The following is a 24,340-nucleotide window of genomic DNA, read 5'->3' as shown; positions in this document are numbered from 1 at the left end:
AAATTGATTTGGCACCTTTTTTGCCGTCTGTTTGTGAGGGTACGAACTATGTAACCCCGACAATGAAACATTCCATAGCCAGAAAAATTTCTACATTTCTATTGGATCCGTATTCCAATAAGTTCAGCTAGTGAACACTAGGTGGCGTCCGCGTGAACTTCACTTTTAACAAAATAAAATTTAGACTAGATAGAGAGAGATCATAGCTCCCAGGGTAGGCCGCCAGCTGTTTAACAGTGAAGAAGGGCGTGGATAAGATGGAGGGTAGAGCGCCACCCGCTTGATCAACCCTGGAGCTTATATAGCATACGAAACAAAAACGGGAAATTAACTCTAAACGGTAACCGATCGAATCAAACTCGAATCCAGTTAAAATATTCATAATTCCTTTCCCTAACATCTACACCTTTCTCAGTTGATTCCAAATTTGTTAACAAATCCCTTGATTTATCTGTCAGTTTATAAATTTTATTCAACCGTTATTATAGGACTCCCCCTATAATACTGGCAGGGCAAGGAGCCTTGAGCTCCTGAGGCCACAAAGTTTCAAATGTGAGAAGATTTCACTTTTCTAATTGTAAACAATACCAAAATGTTCATAAGATATAAATTATATTACACCTATAGCACAAATGTTTCAATTCTAAGGGGACTTTAATGAACCCAGGCTCCCCAAGGAAAAAAGGAGGATGTCTCTTCGATACTTGAGACGTCGCTGTTTTGAAGTTATACTTTACCTTTGATATAGCTATATCGCCAGCTTACAGTAGGTTGAGAGAATGAATTCATCTACATAGGCATAAAAGCATATATCCTACACTAATATTCTTCCCCTTTTGGGCAGGTTTGAAGAACATAAACCAACCGTCAACATCAAAGACTATGCCCCAGAGAGATGATGTGGAACCACCACATAAGAGACACAAAATGGACTTCCACAATGAATGTTATTCTGAATGCAGCTCAAAGCCCCCAAAACGAGGAAGAAAAATAATATATGAAAAATATTCCGTACAGAGAAGCATGTTTTTAGCGGTTGTCACTCGTCCAGATATATCATTCTCAGTGAGCAGAGTTAGCAGATATTTGGAAAATCCAGGAAAGCAGCACTGGAAAGCAGTCAAACGTATTTTCAGATACCTAAAGGGTACTAAAAGTTATGGAATTCTATACAATGGTGGGAGCAACGAATATTTAAAAGCGTATTCAGATGCAGATTTTGCAGGAGACATTGATACTAGATATTCAACAACTGGCTATGTTACTTTATTATCGGGTTGTCCAGTTACGTGGACATCTCAACGACAAAAGTGTTGCAACATCCACGACAGAATCTGAATATATTGCAGCTTGGGATGCCGCACGAGAAATAATATGGTTGAGAAGGTTGCTTAAAGAAATTGATGTTGACGTTTCGAATCCAACGGAACTTTTTGTTGATAATAGAAGTGCTATAAACTTGATGAGCTATGATGATCATCACAAACGAAAAAAATATCACTGTTGTTTACACCCAATCAGAAAACCAGTTGGCAGATATTTTAACCAAACCCTTACCACGAGAAAAATTTTCAACAAATCGACAAGGTCTGTGGGTAACGTCTTCGAAGTGAACAAAGAGTGGGAGTGTTGAAGTAATCCATGTTCACTTCATTTCGATTGATCTTGTTTTTATGATTCCTTGGAAATCGTTGTTGATTGAATGAGTTTTAATGTCATTGTTAATACATATAAAATGTATCGTTTGTATATTCATGATTAAAACCTGGTTCAGTAGAGTTTACAGTTCGATTTCCTACAAATTACAACAGGTAATACTGCTAGACAATTCTATCTCTAACCCTCATTCCTTCTACAGCAAATTGTCCTCTCCATTTCTCCATGAAAGCCATTTTCAATACATTCCTTTCCCGAATATTCTGAGGGAATACTATACATTCTGCACCCATCACTTCAACTATTCGAATTGATACTTCATGTATTGCTCGATGAACTGCAGTTCGACTCAGACTGCAAAAAAGTTTTCTCACCAACACCCCTTTATAGCTATATCGCCAGCTTACAGTAGGTCGAGAGAATGAATTCATCTACATAGGCATAAAAGCATATATCCTACACTAATATTCTTCCCCTTTTGGGCAGGTTTGAAGAACATAAATCTTTGTTGAGATAATAGATCAAGCATCAAAAATCTAGTCTCTGATAAGTTATTTGTCCCTATCTTAATAACTAAGTTTATATGTGTGTGTCTCTCTCAAGGTGGCTTGCAGAACAAGAATGGTTTTAGAGTTACAAACTTAGGTCTGCAGTGCTCTGTCCGTACAACAATTGTGATCGGTACAACAGCGGTTAACTACTAACTACTGCTACTACTGTATTAGGCATTCATGCAAGGATGTCTAGTCTTATAGCAATACTAACACGAGGAAGCGGTATTCAGATGAAAGAAAGTCTAAAATGAAACAATTCATATTAGATGGAAACGGTTCACTGGAAGTGATGTCCGGGACGATACGTCTGGAGTCTGGACAGAATGATCAAGCTCATTCTCTGAATATATGAGTTGTCTCGTTGATAAATATCAACTCGCCTGTAGTGTCGTGTGGCCTATAGGTTTACTTTTGTCCCAAGAAACCAAAATTCAAATCAGTAAGATTCTGTTCTCCATAAGCAATTGAATCCAACAAGTGAGTTGAATGTTTTACCAGCATCCAAATGCCAAGAATAAAAATTTCCTATTCTTATAAAAGATGATCATACTTGATTGATCCGAAAAATCGAGAAGTTTAGACATAAACTCGAAAATTAGCAAATGGCTACCAAAAGTATCACAACAAATTTTGAATTTCGGCGGCAAGACATTCACGGAACCAAAGTCGTCAATTCACCGTTCCGTGTTCCGTCGGAGCACGGAATCCCTAAAGGGATTCGAATATGTGTTCGAATATAATTAATGCGTTCGAATATATCTTTGTATAGTTGTTTGCAAAAACGGGAAATTAACTGTAAACGGTAACCGATCGAATCAATCTCGAATCCAGTTAAAATATTCATAATTCCTTTCCCTAACATCTACACCTTTCTCAGTTGATTCCAAATTTGTTAACAAATCCCTTGATTTATCTGTCAGTTTATAAATTTTATTCAACCGTTATTATAGGACTCCCCCTATAATACTGGCAGGGCAAGGAGCCTTGAGCTCCTGAGGCCACAAAGTTTCAAATGTGAGAAGATTTCACTTTTCTAATTGTAAACAATACCAAAATGTTCATAAGATATAAATTATATTACACCTATAGCACAAATGTTTCAATTCTAAGGGGACTTTAATGAACCCAGGCTCCCCAAGAAAAAAAGGAAGACGTCTCTTCGATACATGAGACGTCGCTGTTTTGAAGTTATACTTTCCTTAGATATAGCCATATCACCAGCTTACAGTAGGTTGAGAGAATGAATTCATCTACATAGGCATAAAAGCATATATCCTACACTAATATTCTTCCCCTTTTGGGCAGGTTTGGAGAACATAAACCGACCGTCAACATCAAAGACTATGCCCCAGAGAGATGATGTGGAACCACCACATAAGAGACACAAAATGGACTTCCACAATGAATGTTATTCTGAATGCAGCTCAAAGCCCCCAAAACGAGGAAGAAAAATAATATATGAAAAATATTCCGTACAGAGAAGCATGTTTTTAGCGGTTGTCACTCGTCCAGATATATCATTCTCAGTGAGCAGAGTTAGCAGATATTTGGAAAATCCAGGAAAGCAGCACTGGAAAGCAGTCAAACGTATTTTCAGATACCTAAAGGGTACTAAAAGTTATGGAATTCTATACAATGGTGGGAGCAACGAATATTTAAAAGCGTATTCAGATGCAGATTTTGCAGGAGACATTGATACTAGATATTCAACAACTGGCTATGTTACTTTATTATCGGTTGTCCAGTTACATGGACATCTCAACGACAAAAGTGTTGCAACATCCACGACAGAATCTGAATATATTGCAGCTTGGGATGCCGCACGAGAAATAATATGGTTGAGAAGGTTGCTTAAAGAAATTGATGTTGACGTTTCGAATCCAACGGAACTTTTTGTTGATAATAGAAGTGCTATAAACTTGATGAGCTATGATGATCATCACAAACGAAAAAAATATCACTGTTGTTTACACCCAATCAGAAAACCAGTTGGCAGATATTTTAACCAAACCCTTACCACGAGAAAAATTTTCAACAAATCGACAAGGTCTGTGGGTAACGTCTTCGAAGTGAACAAAGAGTGGGAGTGTTGAAGTAATCCATGTTCACTTCATTTCGATTGATCTTGTTGTTTTTATGATTCCTTGGAAATCGTTGTTGATTGAATGAGTTTTAATGTCATTGTTAATACATATAAAATGTATCGTTTGTATATTCATGATTAAAACCTGGTTCAGTAGAGTTTACAGTTCGATTTCCTACAAATTACAACACAGGTAATACTGCTAGACAATTCTATCTCTAACCCTCATTCCTTCTACAGCAAATTGTCCTCTCCATTTCTCCATGAAAGCCATTTTCAATACATTCCTTTCCCGAATATTCTGAGGGAATACTATACATTCTGCACCCATCACTTCAACTATTCGAATTGATACTTCATGTATTGCTCGATGAACTGCAGTTCGACTCAAACTGCAAAAAAGTTTCCTCACCAACACCCCTTTATAGCTATATCGCCAGCTTACAGTAGGTCGAGAGAATTAATTCATCTACATAGGCATAAAAGCATATATCCTACACTAATATTCTTCCCCTTTTGGGCAGGTTTGAAGAACATAAATCTTTGTTGAGATAATAGATCAAGCATCAAAAATCTAGTCTCTGATAAGTTATTTGTCCCTATCTTAATAACTAAGCTTATATGTGTGTGTCTCCCTCAAGGTGGCTTGCAGAACAAGAATGGTTTTAGAGTTACAAACTTAGGTCTGCAGTGCTCTGTCCGTACAACAATTGTGATCGGTACAACAGCGGTTAACTACTAACTACTGCTACTACTGTATTAGGCATTCATGCAAGGATGTCTAGTCTTATAGCAATACTAACACGAGGAAGCGGTATTCAGATGAAAGAAAGTCTAAAATGAAACAATTCATATTAGATGGAAACGGTTCACTGGAAGTGATGTCCGGGACGATACGTCTGGAGTCTGGACAGAATGATCAAGCTCATTCTCTGAATATATGAGTTGTCTCGTTGATAAATATCAACTCGCCTGTAGTGTCGTGTGGCCTATAGGTTTACTTTTGTCCCAAGAAACCAAAATTCAAATCAGTAAGATTCTGTTCTCCATAAGCAATTGAATCCAACAAGTGAGTTGAATGTTTTACCAGCATCCAAATGCCAAGAATAAAATTTCCTATTCTTATAAAAGATGATCATACTTGATTGATCCGAAAAATCGAGAAGTTTAGACATAAACTCGAAAATTAGCAAATGGCTACCAAAAGTATCACAACAAATTTTGAATTTCGGCGGCAAGACATTCACGGAACCAAAGTCGTCAATTCACCGTTCCGTGTTCCGTCGGAGCACGGAATCCTTAAAGGGATTCGAATATGTGTTCGAATATAATTAATGCGTTCGAATATATCCTTGTATAGTTGTTTGCAAAAACGGGAAATTAACTGTAAACGGTAACCGATCGAATCAAACTCGAATCCAGTTAAAATATTCATAATTCCTTTCCCTAACATCTACACCTTTCTCAGTTGATTCCAAATTTGTTAACAAATCCCTTGATTTATCTGTCAGTTTATAAATTTTATTCAACCGTTATTATAGGACTCCCCCTATAATACTGGCAGGGCAAGGAGCCTTGAGCTCCTGAGGCCACAAAGTTTCAAATGTGAGAAGATTTCACTTTTCTAATTGTAAACAATACCAAAATGTTCATAAGATATAAATTATATTACACCTATAGCACAAATGTTTCAATTCTAAGGGGACTTTAATGAACCCAGGCTCCCCAAGGAAAAAAGGAGGATGTCTCTTCGATACTTGAGACGTCGCTGTTTTGAAGTTATACTTTACCTTTGATATAGCTATATCGCCAGCTTACAGTAGGTTGAGAGAATGAATTCATCTACATAGGCATAAAAGCATATATCCTACACTAATATTCTTCCCCTTTTGGGCAGGTTTGAAGAACATAAACCAACCGTCAACATCAAAGACTATGCCCCAGAGAGATGATGTGGAACCACAATGAATGTTATTCTGAATGCAGCTCAAAGCCCCCAAAACGAGGAAGAAAAATAATATATGAAAAATATTCCGTACAGAGAAGCATGTTTTTAGCGGTTGTCACTCGTCCAGATATATCATTCTCAGTGAGCAGAGTTAGCAGATATTTGGAAAATCCAGGAAAGCAGCACTGGAAAGCAGTCAAACGTATTTTCAGATACCTAAAGGGTACTAAAAGTTATGGAATTCTATACAATGGTGGGAGCAACGAATATTTAAAAGCGTATTCAGATGCAGATTTTGCAGGAGACATTGATACTAGATATTCAACAACTGGCTATGTTACTTTATTATCAGGTTGTCCAGTTACATGGACATCTCAACGACAAAAGTGTTGCAACATCCACGACAGAATCTGAATATATTGCAGCTTGGGATGCCGCACGAGAAATAATATGGTTGAGAAGGTTGCTTAAAGAAATTGATGTTGACGTTTCGAATCCAACGGAACTTTTTGTTGATAATAGAAGTGCTATAAACTTGATGAGCTATGATGATCATCACAAACGAAAAAAATATCACTGTTGTTTACACCCAATCAGAAAACCAGTTGGCAGATATTTTAACCAAACCCTTACCACGAGAAAAATTTTCAACAAATCGACAAGGTCTGTGGGTAACGTCTTCGAAGTGAACAAAGAGTGGGAGTGTTGAAGTAATCCATGTTCACTTCATTTCGATTGATCTTGTTTTTATGATTCCTTGGAAATCGTTGTTGATTGAATGAGTTTTAATGTCATTGTTAATACATATAAAATGTATCGTTTGTATATTCATGATTAAAACCTGGTTCAGTAGAGTTTACAGTTCGATTTCCTACAAATTACAACAGGTAATACTGCTAGACAATTCTATCTCTAACCCTCATTCCTTCTACAGCAAATTGTCCTCTCCATTTCTCCATGAAAGCCATTTTCAATACATTCCTTTCCCGAATATTCTGAGGGAATACTATACATTCTGCACCCATCACTTCAACTATTCGAATTGATACTTCATGTATTGCTCGATGAACTGCAGTTCGACTCAACTGCAAAAAAGTTTTCTCACCAACACCCCTTTATAGCTATATCGCCAGCTTACAGTAGGTCGAGAGAATGAATTCATCTACATAGGCATAAAAGCATATATCCTACACTAATATTCTTCCCCTTTTGGGCAGGTTTGAAGAACATAAATCTTTGTTGAGATAATAGATCAAGCATCAAAAATCTAGTCTCTGATAAGTTATTTGTCCCTATCTTAATAACTAAGTTTATATGTGTGTGTCTCCCTCAAGGTGGCTTGCAGAACAAGAATGGTTTTAGAGTTACAAACTTAGGTCTGCAGTGCTCTGTCCGTACAACAATTGTGATCGGTACAACAGCGGTTAACTACTAACTACTGCTACTACTGTATTAGGCATTCATGCAAGGATGTCTAGTCGTATAGCAATACTAACACGAGGAAGCGGTATTCAGATGAAAGAAAGTCTAAAATGAAACAATTCATATTAGATGGAAACGGTTCACTGGAAGTGATGTCCGGGACGATACGTCTGGAGTCTGGACAGAATGATCAAGCTCATTCTCTGAATATATGAGTTGTCTCGTTGATAAATATCAACTCGCCTGTAGTGTCGTGTGGCCTATAGGTTTACTTTTGTCCCAAGAAACCAAAATTCAAATCAGTAAGATTCTGTTCTCCATAAGCAATTGAATCCAACAAGTGAGTTGAATGTTTTACCAGCATCCAAATGCCAAGAATAAAAATTTCCTATTCTTATAAAAGATGATCATACTTGATTGATCCGAAAAATCGAGAAGTTTAGACATAAACTCGAAAATTAGCAAATGGCTACCAAAAGTATCACAACAAATTTTGAATTTCGGCGGCAAGACATTCACGGAACCAAAGTCGTCAATTCACCGTTCCGTGTTCCGTCGGAGCACGGAATCCCTAAAGGGATTCGAATATGTGTTCGAATATAATTAATGCGTTCGAATATATCTTTGTATAGTTGTTTGCAAAAACGGGAAATTAACTGTAAACGGTAACCGATCGAATCAATCTCGAATCCAGTTAAAATATTCATAATTCCTCTCCCTAACATCTACACCTTTCTCAGTTGATTCCAAATTTGTTAACAAATCCCTTGATTTATCTGTCAGTTTATAAATTTTATTCAACCGTTATTATAGGACTCCCCCTATAATACTGGCAGGGCAAGGAGCCTTGAGCTCCTGAGGCCACAAAGTTTCAAATGTGAGAAGATTTCACTTTTCTAATTGTAAACAATACCAAAATGTTCATAAGATATAAATTATATTACACCTATAGCACAAATGTTTCAATTCTAAGGGGACTTTAATGAACCCAGGCTCCCCAAGAAAAAAAGGAAGACGTCTCTTCGATACATGAGACGTCGCTGTTTTGAAGTTATACTTTTCCTTAGATATAGCCATATCGCCAGCTTACAGTAGGTTGAGAGAATGAATTCATCTACATAGGCATAAAAGCATATATCCTACACTAATATTCTTCCCCTTTTGGGCAGGTTTGGAGAACATAAACCGACCGTCAACATCAAAGACTATGCCCCAGAGAGATGATGTGGAACCACCACATAAGAGACACAAAATGGACTTCCACAATGAATGTTATTCTGAATGCAGCTCAAAGCCCCCAAAACGAGGAAGAAAAATAATATATGAAAAATATTCCGTACAGAGAAGCATGTTTTTAGCGGTTGTCACTCGTCCAGATATATCATTCTCAGTGAGCAGAGTTAGCAGATATTTGGAAAATCCAGGAAAGCAGCACTGGAAAGCAGTCAAACGTATTTTCAGATACCTAAAGGGTACTAAAAGTTATGGAATTCTATACAATGGTGGGAGCAACGAATATTTAAAAGCGTATTCAGATGCAGATTTTGCAGGAGACATTGATACTAGATATTCAACAACTGGCTATGTTACTTTATTATCGGTTGTCCAGTTACGTGGACATCTCAACGACAAAAGTGTTGCAACATCCACGACAGAATCTGAATATATTGCAGCTTGGGATGCCGCACGAGAAATAATATGGTTGAGAAGGTTGCTTAAAGAAATTGATGTTGACGTTTCGAATCCAACGGAACTTTTTGTTGATAATAGAAGTGCTATAAACTTGATGAGCTATGATGATCATCACAAACGAAAAAAATATCACTGTTGTTTACACCCAATCAGAAAACCAGTTGGCAGATATTTTAACCAAACCCTTACCACGAGAAAAATTTTCAACAAATCGACAAGGTCTGTGGGTAACGTCTTCGAAGTGAACAAAGAGTGGGAGTGTTGAAGTAATCCATGTTCACTTCATTTCGATTGATCTTGTTGTTTTTATGATTCCTTGGAAATCGTTGTTGATTGAATGAGTTTTAATGTCATTGTTAATACATATAAAATGTATCGTTTGTATATTCATGATTAAAACCTGGTTCAGTAGAGTTTACAGTTCGATTTCCTACAAATTACAACACAGGTAATACTGCTAGACAATTCTATCTCTAACCCTCATTCCTTCTACAGCAAATTGTCCTCTCCATTTCTCCATGAAAGCCATTTTCAATACATTCCTTTCCCGAATATTCTGAGGGAATACTATACATTCTGCACCCATCACTTCAACTATTCGAATTGATACTTCATGTATTGCTCGATGAACTGCAGTTCGACTCAAACTGCAAAAAAGTTTCCTCACCAACACCCCTTTATAGCTATATCGCCAGCTTACAGTAGGTCGAGAGAATTAATTCATCTACATAGGCATAAAAGCATATATCCTACACTAATATTCTTCCCCTTTTGGGCAGGTTTGAAGAACATAAATCTTTGTTGAGATAATAGATCAAGCATCAAAAATCTAGTCTCTGATAAGTTATTTGTCCCTATCTTAATAACTAAGCTTATATGTGTGTGTCTCCCTCAAGGTGGCTTGCAGAACAAGAATGGTTTTAGAGTTACAAACTTAGGTCTGCAGTGCTCTGTCCGTACAACAATTGTGATCGGTACAACAGCGGTTAACTACTAACTACTGCTACTACTGTATTAGGCATTCATGCAAGGATGTCTAGTCTTATAGCAATACTAACACGAGGAAGCGGTATTCAGATGAAAGAAAGTCTAAAATGAAACAATTCATATTAGATGGAAACGGTTCACTGGAAGTGATGTCCGGGACGATACGTCTGGAGTCTGGACAGAATGATCAAGCTCATTCTCTGAATATATGAGTTGTCTCGTTGATAAATATCAACTCGCCTGTAGTGTCGTGTGGCCTATAGGTTTACTTTTGTCCCAAGAAACCAAAATTCAAATCAGTAAGATTCTGTTCTCCATAAGCAATTGAATCCAACAAGTGAGTTGAATGTTTTACCAGCATCCAAATGCCAAGAATAAGAATTTCCTATTCTTATAAAAGATGATCATACTTGATTGATCCGAAAAATCGAGAAGTTTAGACATAAACTCGAAAATTAGCAAATGGCTACCAAAAGTATCACAACAAATTTTGAATTTCGGCGGCAAGACATTCACGGAACCAAAGTCGTCAATTCACCGTTCCGTGTTCCGTCGGAGCACGGAATCCTTAAAGGGATTCGAATATGTGTTCGAATATAATTAATGCGTTCGAATATATCCTTGTATAGTTGTTTGCAAAAACGGGAAATTAACTGTAAACGGTAACCGATCGAATCAATCTCGAATCCAGTTAAAATATTCATAATTCCTCTCCCTAACATCTACACCTTTCTCAGTTGATTCCAAATTTGTTAACAAATCCCTTGATTTATCTGTCAGTTTATAAATTTTATTCAACCGTTATTATAGGACTCCCCCTATAATACTGGCAGGGCAAGGAGCCTTGAGCTCCTGAGGCCACAAAGTTTCAAATGTGAGAAGATTTCACTTTTCTAATTGTAAACAATACCAAAATGTTCATAAGATATAAATTATATTACACCTATAGCACAAATGTTTCAATTCTAAGGGGACTTTAATGAACCCAGGCTCCCCAAGGAAAAAAGGAGGATGTCTCTTCGATACTTGAGACGTCGCTGTTTTGAAGTTATACTTTACCTTTGATATAGCTATATCGCCAGCTTACAGTAGGTTGAGAGAATGAATTCATCTACATAGGCATAAAAGCATATATCCTACACTAATATTCTTCCCCTTTTGGGCAGGTTTGAAGAACATAAACCAACCGTCAACATCAAAGACTATGCCCCAGAGAGATGATGTGGAACCACAATGAATGTTATTCTGAATGCAGCTCAAAGCCCCCAAAACGAGGAAGAAAAATAATATATGAAAAATATTCCGTACAGAGAAGCATGTTTTTAGCGGTTGTCACTCGTCCAGATATATCATTCTCAGTGAGCAGAGTTAGCAGATATTTGGAAAATCCAGGAAAGCAGCACTGGAAAGCAGTCAAACGTATTTTCAGATACCTAAAGGGTACTAAAAGTTATGGAATTCTATACAATGGTGGGAGCAACGAATATTTAAAAGCGTATTCAGATGCAGATTTTGCAGGAGACATTGATACTAGATATTCAACAACTGGCTATGTTACTTTATTATCAGGTTGTCCAGTTACATGGACATCTCAACGACAAAAGTGTTGCAACATCCACGACAGAATCTGAATATATTGCAGCTTGGGATGCCGCACGAGAAATAATATGGTTGAGAAGGTTGCTTAAAGAAATTGATGTTGACGTTTCGAATCCAACGGAACTTTTTGTTGATAATAGAAGTGCTATAAACTTGATGAGCTATAATGATCATCACAAACGAAAAAAATATCACTGTTGTTTACACCCAATCAGAAAACCAGTTGGCAGATATTTTAACCAAACCCTTACCACGAGAAAAATTTTCAACAAATCGACAAGGTCTGTGGGTAACGTCTTCGAAGTGAACAAAGAGTGGGAGTGTTGAAGTAATCCATGTTCACTTCATTTCGATTGATCTTGTTTTTATGATTCCTTGGAAATCGTTGTTGATTGAATGAGTTTTAATGTCATTGTTAATACATATAAAATGTATCGTTTGTATATTCATGATTAAAACCTGGTTCAGTAGAGTTTACAGTTCGATTTCCTACAAATTACAACAGGTAATACTGCTAGACAATTCTATCTCTAACCCTCATTCCTTCTACAGCAAATTGTCCTCTCCATTTCTCCATGAAAGCCATTTTCAATACATTCCTTTCCCGAATATTCTGAGGGAATACTATACATTCTGCACCCATCACTTCAACTATTCGAATTGATACTTCATGTATTGCTCGATGAACTGCAGTTCGACTCAGACTGCAAAAAAGTTTTCTCACCAACACCCCTTTATAGCTATATCGCCAGCTTACAGTAGGTCGAGAGAATGAATTCATCTACATAGGCATAAAAGCATATATCCTACACTAATATTCTTCCCCTTTTGGGCAGGTTTGAAGAACATAAATCTTTGTTGAGATAATAGATCAAGCATCAAAAATCTAGTCTCTGATAAGTTATTTGTCCCTATCTTAATAACTAAGCTTATATGTGTGTGTCTCCCTCAAGGTGGCTTGCAGAACAAGAATGGTTTTAGAGTTACAAACTTAGGTCTGCAGTGCTCTGTCCGTACAACAATTGTGATCGGTACAACAGCGGTTAACTACTAACTACTGCTACTACTGTATTAGGCATTCATGCAAGGATGTCTAGTCTTATAGCAATACTAACACGAGGAAGCGGTATTCAGATGAAAGAAAGCCTAAAATGAAACAATTCATATTAGATGGAAACGGTTCACTGGAAGTGATGTCCGGGACGATACGTCTGGAGTCTGGACAGAATGATCAAGCTCATTCTCTGAATATATGAGTTGTCTCGTTGATAAATATCAACTCGCCTGTAGTGTCGTGTGGCCTGTAGGTTTACTTTTGTCCCAAGAAGCCAAAATTCAAATCAGTAAGATTCTGTTCTCCATAAGCAATTGAATCCAACAAGTGAGTTGAATGTTTTACCAGCATCCAAATGCCAAGAATAAAAATTTCCTATTCTTATAAAAGATGATCATACTTGATTAATCCGAAAAATCGAGAAGTTTAGACATAAACTCGAAAATTAGCAAATGGCTACCAAAAGTATCACAACAAATTTTGAATATCGGCGGCAAGACATTCACGGAACCAAAGTCGTCAATTCACCGTTCCGTGTTCCGTCGGAGCACGGAATCCTTAAAGGGATTCGAATATGTGTTCGAATATAATTAATGCGTTCGAATATATCTTTGTATAGTTGTTTGTCAGTGAATGAGAACTAAACGAATGACGAGGTATTAAAATATCCCAAAACTTTCAAGGAAGTATTCATTTCAGGTTTAGATAGTCGTCGACCTCAAAACAGAATAAATGACAAAATGAAACCGTAACACCGTATAGGATGAAACTGCAGTAACGTTAGTTACAAATAAAAGCGGTAAAAACATAAAGAGTTTCATTTCTCTTTTTTTCATTATGATTTCCTACCACGTAGTGACGGCTACATCCACCAATTTATTAATGATTCAATATCCATCTCTTTCAGGAATAAACGGTGATACGAGCCAGTGAATAGCATATCATTTGGGACCCGTCAGCCAACACCCGCCACAGTTGAAACACGACTCCTGCAACAGTTCAAACTGGTCTTTTTCCTCAGTTGAAACTGAGCCCCCGTCAAAATTGAAACCCGTCGTCCTTCACAGTCGAAACTTGGCTCCTGAGACAGTTGAAACTTAGATCACATCACAGTTTAAACTCGGCTCTGGTCACCGATCTACCATATTTTGGGGAGAATGACTGGAATATTTGATTACAGAATTATTACAATGTGTTAAAACAACGATAAAAATAAAATAAATACAACAATAAAAATTAATTGGCGCTCCGGGGCGACTTCATTGATTCCAGTGGCGCATTTGCTTTTTCAGCTGCAGGAAAACCCGGAAAAACCTGCAGCACCACATCATCTGAGAATTATTCCTGACATTTATTTTGTTGTATATCATTTCACAATGATTTTGATTTCTTCATTTTATTCAATGACTTCAATCTCGGTTTTCTGACTTTAGACTTTGAATAACATGGGATCATTATCGATTATGAAAGTAATCATGATTTTTTGTGGGTTTTGTAAAATTACGTCCGAGTTCAGACAAAATAACTTTATGAAAAGTAAAGCTTCAGTCTCATACAAGTAAAAGAAGAGAATCAACATAGATGTACTTCTGTTGTATGTATGTAGTTCAATTATGAACTATTCCAAATTTATAAAGTATATAGTCATGTGAACCCATTTACATTGATCTGGTATCAAAATAGATTGAGAAAAAAATTAAAATGAGCTATTTTATATTGCTATTGGACCTCCTTTGCCATCTATCTGTGAAGGCGTGAACTATATAACCTCGACATGAAAACATTCCATAGGCACAAAAATTTCTACATTTCCATTGGATCTTCATTCCAGTAAGTTCTGCTAGTCAACTCTAGGTGGCGTCCGCGTAAACTTTTCTATCAACGAATCTTATTTTAAAATTCAATAACATTGTCAACTTGATATCTATCTGTTTCAGGAATGAACGATAATACAAGCCGTTAAATAGCATATCATTTCGTAAACGAACCAATTAGAATACTCGATAGGAATACTCGGTTTCTACAATGACTCTTCTGTACTAAAAAAATTCAAGGGTTAGGAGAGGGAGTTGCGTCACAGTATAGTTTCATAATGATACCCAATGCTTTGAGTAATGTAATCGGATGTAATTTCCAAAAACGAAATCACGGAAAGAAAAAAATTGATTTGGCACCTTTTTTGCCGTCTGTTTGTGAGGGTACGAACTATGTAACCCCGACAATGAAACATTCCATAGCCAGAAAAATTTCTACATTTCTATTGGATCCGTATTCCAATAAGTTCAGCTAGTGAACACTAGGTGGCGTCCGCGTGAACTTCACTTTTAACAAAATAAAATTTAGACTAGATAGAGAGAGATCATAGCTCCCAGGGTAGGCCGCCAGCTGTTTAACAGTGAAGAAGGGCGTGGATAAGATGGAGGGTAGAGCGCCACCCGCTTGATCAACCCTGGAGCTTATTTAGCATACGAAACAAAAACGGGAAATTAACTCTAAACGGTAACCGATCGAATCAAACTCGAATCCAGTTAAAATATTCATAATTCCTTTCCCTAACATCTACACCTTTCTCAGTTGATTCCAAATTTGTTAACAAATCCCTTGATTTATCTGTCAGTTTATAAATTTTATTCAACCGTTATTATAGGACTCCCCCTATAATACTGGCAGGGCAAGGAGCCTTGAGCTCCTGAGGCCACAAAGTTTCAAATGTGAGAAGATTTCACTTTTCTAATTGTAAACAATACCAAAATGTTCATAAGATATAAATTATATTACACCAATAGCACAAATGTTTCAATTCTAAGGGGACTTTAATGAACCCAGGCTCCCCAAGAAAAAAAGGAGGACGTCTCTTCGATACATGAGACGTCGCTGTTTTGAAGTTATACTTTTCCTTAGATATAGCCATATCGCCAGCTTACAGTAGGTTGAGAGAATGAATTCATCTACATAGGCATAAAAGCATATATCCTACACTAATATTCTTCCCCTTTTGGGCAGGTTTGGAGAACATAAACCGACCGTCAACATCAAAGACTATGCCCCAGAGAGATGATGTGGAACCACCACATAAGAGACACAAAATGGACTTCCACAATGAATGTTATTCTGAATGCAGCTCAAAGCCCCCAAAACGAGGAAGAAAAATAATATATGAAAAATATTCCGTACAGAGAAGCATGTTTTTAGCGGTTGTCACTCGTCCAGATATATCATTCTCAGTGAGCAGAGTTAGCAGATATTTGGAAAATCCAGGAAAGCAGCACTGGAAAGCAGTCAAACGTATTTTCAGATACCTAAAGGGTACTAAAAGTTATGGAATTCTATACAATGGTGGGAGCAACGAATATTTAAAAGCGTATTCAGATGCAGATTTTGCAGGAGACATTGATACTAGATATTCAACTGGCTATGTTACTTTATTATCGGGTTGTCCAGTTACGTGGACATCTCAACGACAAAAGTGTTGCAACATCCACGACAGAATCTGAATATATTGCAGCTTGGGATGCCGCACGAGAAATAATATGGTTGAGAAGGTTGCTTAAAGAAATTGATGTTGACGTTTCGAATCCAACGGAACTTTTTGTTGATAATAGAAGTGCTATAAACTTGATGAGCTATGATGATCATCACAAACGAAAAAAATATCACTGTTGTTTACACCCAATCAGAAAACCAGTTGGCAGATATTTTAACCAAACCCTTACCACGAGAAAAATTTTCAAGAAATCGACAAGGTCTGTGGGTAACGTCTTCGAAGTGAACAAACAGTGGGAGTGTTGAAGTAATCCATGTTCACTTCATTTCGATTGATCTTGTTTTTATGATTCCTTGGAAATCGTTGTTGATTGAATGAGTTTTAATGTCATTGTTAATACATATAAAATGTATCGTTTGTATATTCATGATTAAAACCTGGTTCAGTAGAGTTTACAGTTCGATTTCCTACAAATTACAACAGGTAATACTGCTAGACAATTCTATCTCTAACCCTCATTCCTTCTACAGCAAATTGTCCTCTCCATTTCTCCATGAAAGCCATTTTCAATACATTCCTTTCCCGAATATTCTGAGGGAATACTATACATTCTGCACCCATCACTTCGACTATTTGAATTGATACTTCATGTATTGCTCGATGAACTGCAGTTCGACTCAGACTGCAAAAAAGTTTTCTCACCAACACCTCTTATAGCTATATCGCCAGCTTACAGTAGGTCGAGAGAATGAATTCATCTACATAGGCATAAAAGCATATATCCTACACTAATATTCTTCCCCTTTTGGGCAGGTTTGAAGAACATAAATCTTTGTTGAGATAATAGATCAAGCATCAAAAATCTAGTCTCTGATAAGTTATTTGTCCCTATCTTAATAACTAAGCTTATATGTGTGTGTCTCCCTCAAGGTGGCTTGCAGAACAAGAATGGTTTTAGAGTTACAAACTTAGGTCTGCAGTGCTCTGTCCGTACAACAATTGTGATCGGTACAACAGCGGTTAACTACTAACTACTGCTACTACTGTATTAGGCATTCATGCAAGGATGTCTAGTCTTATAGCAATACTAACACGAGGAAGCGGTATTCAGATGAAAGAAAGTCTAAAATGAAACAATTCATATTAGATGGAAACGGTTCACTGGAAGTGATGTCCGGGACGATACGTCTGGAGTCTGGACAGAATGATCAAGCTCATTCTCTGAATATATGAGTTGTCTCGTTGATAAATATCAACTCGCCTGTAGTGTCGTGTGGCCTATAGGTTTACTTTTGTCCCAAGAAGCCAAAATTCAAATCAGTAAGATTCTGTTCTCCATAAGCAATTGAATCCAACAAGTGAGTTGAATGTTTTACCAGCATCCAAATGCCAAGAATAAAAATTTCCTATTCTTATAAAAGATGATCATACTTGATTGATCCGAAAAATCGAGAAGTTTAGACATAAACTCGAAAATTAGCAAATGGCTACCAAAAGTATCACAACAAATTTTGAATTTCGGCGGCAAGACATTCACGGAACCAAAGTCGTCAATTCACCGTTCCGTGTTCCGTCGGAGCACGGAATCCTTAAAGGGATTCGAATATGTGTTCGAATATAATTAATGCGTTCGAATATATCCTTGTATAGTTGTTTGCAAAAACGGGAAATTAACTGTAAACGGTAACCGATCGAATCAAACTCGAATCCAGTTAAAATATTCATAATTCCTTTCCCTAATATCTACACCTTTCTCAGTTGATTCCAAATTTGTTAACAAATCCCTTGATTTATCTGTCAGTTTATAAATTTTATTCAACCGTTATTATAGGACTCCCCCTATAATACTGGCAGGGCAAGGAGCCTTGAGCTCCTGAGGCCACAAAGTTTCAAATGTGAGAAGATTTCACTTTTCTAATTGTAAACAATACCAAAATGTTCATAAGATATAAATTATATTACACCTATAGCACAAATGTTTCAATTCTAAGGGGACTTTAATGAACCCAGGCTCCCCAAGGAAAAAAGGAGGACGTCTCTTCGATACATGAGACGTCGCTGTTTTGAAGTTATACTTTACCTTAGATATAGCCATATCGCCAGCTTACAGTAGGTTGAGAGAATGAATTCATCTACATAGGCATAAAAGCATATATCCTACACTAATATTCTTCCCCTTTTGGGCAGGTTTGGAGAACATAAACCGACCGTCAACATCAAAGACTATGCCCCAGAGAGATGATGTGGAACCACCACATAAGAGACACAAAATGGACTTCCACAATGAATGTTATTCTGAATGCAGCTCAAAGCCCCCAAAACGAGGAACAAAAATAATATATGAAAAATATTCCGTACAGAGAAGCTATAGGAGGTCTCATGTTTTTAGCGGTTGTCACTCGTCCAGATATATCATTCTCAGTGAGCAGAGTTAGCAGATATTTGGAAAATCCAGGAAAGCAGCACTGGGAAGCAGTCAAACGTATTTTCAGATACCTAAAGGGTACTAAAAGTTATGGAATTCTATACAATGGTGGGAGCAACGAATATTTAAAAGCGTATTCAGATGCAGATTTTGCAGGAGACATTGATACTAGATATTCAACAACTGGCTATGTTACTTTATTATCAGGTTGTCCAGTTACATGGACATCTCAACGACAAAAGTGTTGCAACATCCACGACAGAATCTGAATATATTGCAGCTTGGGATGCCGCACGAGAAATAATATGGTTGAGAAGGTTGCTTAAAGAAATTGATGTTGACGTTTCAAATCCAACGGAACTTTTTGTTGATAATAGAAGTGCTATAAACTTGATGAGCTATAATGATCATCACAAACGAAAAAAATATCACTGTTGTTTACACCCAATCAGAAAACCAGTTGGCAGATATTTTAACCAAACCCTTACCACGAGAAAAATTTTCAACAAATCGACAAGGTCTGTGGGTAACGTCTTCGAAGTGAACAAACAGTGGGAACAGGTAATACTGCTGGACGATTCTATCTCTAACGCTCAATTCCTTCTACAGCAAATTGTCCTCTCCATTTCTCCATGAAAGCCATTTTCAATACATTCCTTTCCCGAATATTCTGAGGGAATACTATACATTCTGCACCCATCACTTCAACTATTCGAATTGATACTTCATGTATTGCTCGATGAACTGCAGTTCGACTCAAACTGCAAAAAAGTTTCCTCACCAACACCCCTTTATAGCTATATCGCCAGCTTACAGTAGGTCGAGAGAATGAATTCATCTACATAGGCATAAAAGCATATATCCTACACTAATATTCTTCCCCTTTTGGGCAGGTTTGAAGAACATAAATATTTGTTGAGATAATAGATCAAGCATCAAAAATCTAGTCTCTGATAAGTTATTTGTCCCTATCTTAATAACTGAGCTCATATGTGTGTGTGTCTCCCTCAAGGTGGCTTGCAGAACAAGAATGGTTTTAGAGTTACAAACTTAGGTCTGCAGTGCTCTGTCCGTACAACAATTGTGATCGGTACAACAGCGGTTAACTACTAACTACTGCTACTACTGTATTAGGCATTCATGCAAGGATGTCTAGTCTTATAGCAATACTAACACGAGGAAGCGGTATTCAGATGAAAGAAAGCCTAAAATGAAACAATTCATATTAGATGGAAACGGTTCACTGGAAGTGATGTCCAGGACGATACGTCTGGAGTCTGGACAGAATGATTTAGCGCATTCTCTGAATATATGAGTTGTCTCGTTGATAAATATCAACTCGCCTTTAGTGTCGTGTGGCCTATAGGTTTACTTTTGTTCCAAGAAGCCAAAATCCAACCAGTAAGATTCTGTTCTCCATAAGCAATTGAATCCAACAAGTGAGTTGAATGTTTTACCAGCATCCAAATGCCAAGAATGAAAATTTCCTATTCTTATAAAAGATGATCATACTTGGTTAATCCGAAAAATCGAGAAGTTTAGACATAAATTCGAAAATTAGCAAATGGCTACCAAAAGTATCACAACAAATTTTGAATCTCGGCGGCAAGACATTCACGGAACCAAAGTCGTCAATTCACCGTTCCGTGTTCCGTCAGAGCACAGAATCCTTAAAGGGATTCGAATATGAGTTCGAATATAATTAATGCGTTCGAATATATCCTTGTATAATTGTTTGTCAGTGAATGAGAACTAAACGAATGACGAGGTATTAAAATATCCCAAAACTTTCAAGGAAGTATTCATTTCAGGTTTAAATAGTCGTCGACTTCAAAACAGAACAAATGACAAAATGAAACCGTAGTTACAAATAAAAGCGGTAAAAACATAAAAAATTTCATTTCTCTTTCCTTCATTATGATTTCCTACCACGTATTAATTTATTAATCAATGATTTATAAATGATTCAATATACATCTCTTTCAGGAATAAACGATGATACGAGCCAGTGAATAGCATATCATTTAGGACCCGTCAGCACCCGTCACAGTTGAAACTCAGCTCCGTTCACAGTTGAAACTCAGCACCCACCACATTCGAAACTTAGCTCCCTTCACAGTTGATACTCAGCTCTCTCATCAGTTGAAACTCAACTCCTGTGGATGTTGGAACTTGGCTCCCATCACAGTTGGAATCGGCTTCACGTTACAGTTGAAACTTTGCTCTCATCACAGTTGGAATTCAGCTCGCGTCACAACTGTAACCTGGCTCCCGCCACCGATTTACCATATTTGGAAAAAACACTCACGAAATCCATTTTGTGTACATCATTCACAATGATTTCTGCTTTACTTTTCATTTTTGGTCCAAATTCTGAGTTCGGTCAGAATTTCTTCATAAAAACTGAGACTTTATTCTTATTCAAGTGAAGATTGATGAGTAAAAAGACGATAACGATCATTATCATTATTTTGATGGAATAGCATTACTGCTAATATTGAATATTCATTAAAAAAAAAGGTGCTGCAATGAGAGCTTCATTATCTCGCACTGGGGGTGGACTTGATGATGTGAAACCACCAAGTGAACTAGAACTGAAAATATTGGATTTATTAGGGGAAAACTTCGTGGGATTAAATAATCCAGAATGTGGTGGTGTACCTGTATCCCTTGAACCAGAGTCCTGCGAAAATAGTCTTGATGAACCATCAACATCGAAGACACCTTCAACATCAAAGACTATGCCCCAGAGAGATGATGTGGAACCACCACATAAGAGACACAAAATGGACTTCCACAATGAATGAAGAGACATCCTCCTTTTTTCCTTGGGGAGCCTGGGTTCATTAAAGTCCCATTAGAATTGAAACATTTGTGCTATAGGTGTAATATAATTTATATCTTATGAACATTTTGGTATTGTTTACAATTAGAATAGTGAAATCTTCTCACATTTGAAACTTTGAGGCCTCAGGAGCTTAAGGCTCCCTGCCAGTATTATAGGGGGAGTCCTATAATAACGGTTGAATAAAATTTATAAACTGACAGATAAATCAAGGGATTTGTTAACAAATTTGGAATCAACTGAGAAAAGTGTAGATGAATTTCACTAGTTCGGACTTCCATTGTCTACTATATAAAATGATTTGAAATCCCTGAAACAAGTAAAAAAGAATAATTACAAAAGAATAGTTGAAAATAACAATTATATTAAGCAACAATAAACCTGAAATGAAATGATAGTGAAATAACCTACAAGTAAAAATATAATAATTGAATGAATAAAAAATTAAAGGAATGAAAAAAGAAAATAATAAAAAAATAAAAAAGTGTAGAGATTCCAAGTCACGTTAGTTCACGACGTTTCGATTGTTGGTATCTACAATCGTCTTCGGGTGATGACTGGGTCATCCGATAGGTGTAGATGTATCGTTTAAAGATTTCGATATATGTTTCTCTTTTCAATAGTACATGTTTCCCTTTTCAACATTTCAAAATGCTAACATGAAAACGAAATAGTATTTTTGGATGTTTTGTGTTACCACATTCATTGTGGAAGTCCATTTTGTGTCTCTTATGTGGTGGTTCCACATCATCTCTCTGGGGCATAGTCTTTGATGTTGAAGGTGTCTTCGATGTTGATGGTTCATCAAGACTATTTTCGCAGGACTCTGGTTCAAGAGATACAGGTACACCACCACATTCTGGATTATTTAATCCCACGAAGTTTTCCCCTAATAAATCCAATATTTTCAGTTCTAGTTCACTTGGTGGTTTCACATCATCAAGTCCACCCCCAGTGGGAGATAATGAAGCTCACATTGCAGCACCTTTTTTTTTTAATGAATATTCAAGATCTGACCAAGACTAATAACGAAAGCTCTAATAAGTTATAAAAAATCCAAGTATTTGGGACTTTGGTTTACCTTCTGCCATTTTTCAGTAGGTTTGGCTACATAATGAGCATTCAGATTATGCGCCAATTCATCCCAATGTTTTTTATACAGATCCTTTCCTCGATGACCAACAAATTTCCCTGTAGCCAGGAAATAGTGCTTCTCCATGGCCTCTAACATAATTTGCCAATGGGCCTCTCTTACTTTGAACGACATTTTTTAAAATTTGTTTGTAAAATTTGTTTCCAAGTAAAGAGAAAATTAGCAGTAATGCTATTCCATCAAAATGATGATAATGATCGTTATCGTCTTTTTACTCATCAATCTTCACTTGAATGAGAATAAAGTCTCAGTTTTTATGAAGAAATTCTGACCGAACTCAGAATTTGGACCAAAAATGAAAAGGAAAGCAGAAATCATTGTGAATGATTTACACAAAATGGATTTCGTGAGTGTTTTTTCCAAATATGGTAAATCGGTGGCGGGAGCCAGGTTACAGCTGTGACGCGAGCTGAATTCCAACTGTGATGAGAGCAAAGTTTCAACTGTGACGTGAAGCCGGTTCCAACTGTGATGGGAGCCAAGTTCCAAGTGCCACAGGAGTTGAGTTTCAACTGATGAGAGAGCTGAGTATCAACTGTGAAGGGAGCTAAGTTTCAACTGTGGTGGGTGCTGAGTTTCAACTGTGAACGGAGCTGAGTTTCAACTGTGACGGGTGCTGACGGGTCCTAAATGATATGCTATTCACTGGCTCGTATCATCGTTTATTCCTGAAAGAGATAGATATTGAATCATTAATAAATCATTAATTAATAAATTAATACGTGGTAGGAAATCATAATGAAGAAAAGAGAAATGAAATTTTTTATGTTTTACCGCTTTTGTTTGTAACTAACGTTACTGCAGTTTCATCCTATACGGTGTTACGGTTTCATTTTGTCATTTGTTCTGTTTTGAGGTCGACGACTATTTAAACCTGAAATGAATACTTCCTTGAAAGTTTTGGGATATTTTAATACCTCGTCATTCGTTTAGTTCTCATTCACTGACAAACAACTATACAAGGATATATTCGAACGCATTAATTATATTCGAACACATATTCGAATCCCTTTAAGGATTCTGTGCTCTGACGGAACACGGAACGGTGAATTGACGACTTTGGTTCCATGAATGTCTTGCCGCCGAGATTCAAAATTTGTTGTGATACTTTTGGTAGCCATTTGCTAATTTTCGAATTTATGTCTAAACTTCTCGATTTTTCGGATTAACCAAGTATGATCATCTTTTATAAGAATAGGAAATTTTTATTCTTGGCATTTGGATACTGGTAAAACATTCAACTCACTTGTTGAATTCAATTGCTTATGGAGAACAGAATCTTACTGATTTGAATTTTGGCTTCTTGGAACAAAAGTAAACCTATAGGCCACACGACACTAAAGGCGAGTTGATATTCATCAACGAGACAACTCATATATTCAGAGAATGAGCTTGATCATTCTGTCCAGACTCCAGACGTATCGTCCTGGACATCACT

At 36.9% G+C, this 24,340-nt stretch overlaps 5 long non-coding RNA genes across 6 annotated transcripts; all 5 read left to right on the top strand.

The window, feature by feature from the left end:
- The first annotated feature begins 229 nt into the window (after positions 1 to 229).
- Positions 230 to 4,454, top strand: LOC141482628 (uncharacterized). Of its 2 annotated transcripts, none has more exons than XR_012465622.1 (2): positions 230 to 766; positions 3,516 to 4,454. It is a non-coding gene; the product is annotated as an uncharacterized lncRNA (long non-coding RNA). The 2 variants fall into 2 exon arrangements; XR_012465621.1 differs by lacking the exon at positions 3,516 to 4,454 and adding an exon at positions 845 to 1,781.
- Positions 4,455 to 5,458: 1,004 nt separating this feature from the next.
- LOC141482627 (uncharacterized) lies at positions 5,459 to 7,098 on the top strand. Its single transcript, XR_012465620.1, has 2 exons — positions 5,459 to 6,112; positions 6,191 to 7,098. It is a non-coding gene; the product is annotated as an uncharacterized lncRNA (long non-coding RNA).
- Positions 7,099 to 8,456: 1,358 nt separating this feature from the next.
- LOC141482625 (uncharacterized) lies at positions 8,457 to 9,771 on the top strand. The gene is made up of 2 exons (XR_012465619.1): positions 8,457 to 8,754; positions 8,833 to 9,771. It is a non-coding gene; the product is annotated as an uncharacterized lncRNA (long non-coding RNA).
- Positions 9,772 to 11,132: 1,361 nt separating this feature from the next.
- LOC141482624 (uncharacterized) lies at positions 11,133 to 12,416 on the top strand. Its single transcript, XR_012465618.1, has 2 exons — positions 11,133 to 11,430; positions 11,509 to 12,416. It is a non-coding gene; the product is annotated as an uncharacterized lncRNA (long non-coding RNA).
- A 3,315-nt stretch (positions 12,417 to 15,731) lies between these two features.
- Positions 15,732 to 16,929, top strand: LOC141482595 (uncharacterized). Its single transcript, XR_012465605.1, has 2 exons — positions 15,732 to 15,920; positions 15,999 to 16,929. It is a non-coding gene; the product is annotated as an uncharacterized lncRNA (long non-coding RNA).
- Positions 16,930 to 24,340: the final 7,411 nt, after the last annotated feature.

The sequence above is a fragment of the Leptinotarsa decemlineata genome, unplaced genomic scaffold, assembly GCF_025532065.1.
Source record: "Leptinotarsa decemlineata unplaced genomic scaffold, Ldec_3_MD MMD2_tig00001621_RagTag_RagTag, whole genome shotgun sequence".
Lineage (NCBI taxonomy): Eukaryota > Metazoa > Arthropoda > Insecta > Coleoptera > Chrysomelidae > Leptinotarsa > Leptinotarsa decemlineata.
This window is presented reverse-complemented; position numbering and strand designations above follow the sequence as displayed.